Genomic DNA, 2822 nt, shown 5'->3' with positions numbered 1-2822 from the left:
TAAAAAAAAAAAAAAAAAAAAAAAAAAAAAAAAAAAACCCGATTGTATGTTCTGTTTACTGAGAAAGGAGAAAACCGCCTTAGGGCGAAAGGCGGGACTTGCTAGTGCAATGCTGCTCTTTATGCACTAAAAACGTTTATGAAGATGTTTGCATATGCATATCAAGGCACAGCACTTTTCCTTAAACTTATTCATGTCACAGAGATCTTTATTCATATGTCTTACTGCTGACCTTCTCCCTACGATGATCCTATTATCCTGTCACTTCCCTTTTTCTAAGATGGTAAAGATAATTATCAATAAAAACTGAGGGAACTCAGAGACCGGTGCCAGCGTGGGTCCTCTGTATGCTGAGCGCCGGTCCCCCAGGCCCACTTTTTCTTTCTCTATACTTTGTCTCTGTGTCTCATTTCTTTTCTCAAGTCTCTCGTTCCACCTAACGAGAAACGCCCACAGGTGTGGAGGGGCAGGCCACCCCTTCACAACCGATTCTCCTGCCTCAGCCTCCCAAGTAGCTGGGATTACAGGTGCCCGCCACCACGCCTGGCTAATTTTTGTATTCTTAGTAGAGACAGGGTTTCACCACGTTGGTCAGGCTGGTCTCGAACTCCTGACCTCAGGTGATCCACCCGCCTCGACCTCCCAAAGTGCTGGGATTACAGGATCACTTGAGGTCAGGAGGTCAAGACCAGCCTGACCAACATGGTGAAACCCCATCCTCTACTAAAAATACAAAATTAGCCAGGTGTGGTGGCGCACACCTGTAATCTCAACTACTTGGGAGGCTGAGGCAGGAGAATTGCTTGAACTCAGGAGGCGGAGGCTGCAGTGAGCCAAGATCATATCATTGCACTCCAGCCTGGGCAGCAAGAGCGAAACTCCATCTCAAAAAAATTAAAAAAAATTAAAAAAAAAGAAAAGAATAGAGGAAAAGAGCCTGAAATCAGAAACACTTATGTCTGAATCATAGTTCAGTCCTTTTCTAGCTATGCAACCCTGAGAAAGGCACCTTTGTTCTCTGAATTTCAGGGTTTTCATCTGAGAAGTGGAACGGCTAATATCTATGGCATAGACAAGGACATTGATACATGCAAGGATATGCCCAAGATCTCACATATCTATGGTCATATCTGGTTGCATCTATCTGACTCAAAACCTGTGGCTTGAGTTCAAGACCCTGAAAGAGAAGAGGCAGCTGCGATGGGACCAGGTTCTAGAGTCTGGTTCAGTATGTATCTATTGACTCCAGGACAACAGCCAGAAGAGACAGCCTTGTGGAGGGGACAGTGACTATGGCTATGGCCCCAAGCAGGATCCCCAATCCCCTCCATCAGCTGAGAGTGGGGTGGGGAAGGGGTCAAGGCCTGAGGAGCCTATTTCCATCCCAGCCTAGAATATCTGAGGCCTCTGCTAAGAGATCCAACCTTTCCCTTTCAGCCTCTCCCTGGCAACCTGGCCTGGCACCCTCTAGGAAGTGATCTCAGTTTAATAATTTAGCAGATGCAGACAAAAATAGCAGCTCTGAAAATAACCCAGTCAGGCCCCAGCCTCCACCTCCCCTTTCTTTAACAGACTCCCCTGCCCTGCCGGCAAGGTCTCTGATTGCCCTACACACCTGTCAGTGTTCCTGCCTGCCAGTGAACACCTGATTCAATGCTTCCTCATTCTTCTCCTCCTCCTCACTCCTTTCTCTCCATTGTTATATCAAGAGATTTTATATGGGTCGGGCATGGTGGCTCGCGCCTGTAATCCCAGCACTTTGGGAGGCCAAGGCAGGTGGATCACCTGAGATCAGGAGTTCAAGATCAGCCTGGTCAACGTGGTGAAACCCTGTCTCTATTAAAAATAGAAAAAATTTGCTGGGCATGGTGGCGCATGCCTGTAGTCCCAGCTACCTGGGGGGCTGAGGCAGAAGAAGCTCTTGAACCTGGGAGACGGAGGTTGCAGAGAGCTGAGATTGCACCACAGCACTCTAGCCTGGATGACAGAGCAAAACTCCGTCTCAATAACAATAATAATAATAAAATTAATAAATAAATAAAGAGCTTTTGCCATGGAGATTTTGTATCATGTCCTGTTCTTAGTACTCGAATGTCCTAACCTGAAGCTGAAGAAGCCACCCTGGCTGCACGTGCCGTCGGCCATGACTGTGTATGCTCTGGTGGTGGTGTCTTACTTCCTCATCACCGGAGGAATCATTTATGATGTTATTGTTGAACCTCCAAGCGTTGGCTCTATGACTGATGAACATGGGCATCAGAGGCCAGTAGCTTTCTTTGCCTACAGAGTAAATGGACAATATATTATGGAAGGACTTGCATCCAGCTTCCTGTTTACAATGGGAGGTTTAGGTTTCATAATCCTGGACCAATCGAATGCCCCAAATATCCTACAACTCAATAGATTTCTTCTTCTATTCATTGGTTTCATCTGTGTCCTATTGAGTTTTTCATGGCTAGAGTATTTATGAGAATGAAACTTGCAAGCTATCTGATGGGTTAGAGTGCCTTTGAGAAGAAATCAGTGGATACTGGATTTCTCCTGACAATGAAGTTTTAAAGGCTGTACTAATCCTCTAATATGAAATGTGGAAAAGAATGAAAAGCAGCAGTAAAAGAAATATCTAGTGAAAAAACAGGAAGCGTATTGAAGCTTGGACCAGAATTTCTTCTTGGTATTGAAGAGACAAGTTTATCACAGTATTTTTTTTCCTGCTGACCTACTGCTGTACCAACGATGGTGAGTGGCATTTTCTAATTAGTTTTTCATTTCTTAAAGAAAATATACTCCATATCTCAACTATAATATCAAGTAAAGTGATT

General features: G+C 44.8%; 1 pseudogene; it reads left to right on the top strand.

The window, feature by feature from the left end:
- The first annotated feature begins 2053 nt into the window (after window positions 1-2053).
- LOC112609683 lies at window positions 2054-2470 on the top strand (annotated as a pseudogene).
- The last annotated feature ends 352 nt before the right edge of the window (window positions 2471-2822 follow it).

Source organism: Theropithecus gelada, chromosome 1 (assembly GCF_003255815.1).
Source record: "Theropithecus gelada isolate Dixy chromosome 1, Tgel_1.0, whole genome shotgun sequence".
In the NCBI taxonomy this organism is placed as follows: domain Eukaryota; kingdom Metazoa; phylum Chordata; class Mammalia; order Primates; family Cercopithecidae; genus Theropithecus; species Theropithecus gelada.
This window is presented reverse-complemented; position numbering and strand designations above follow the sequence as displayed.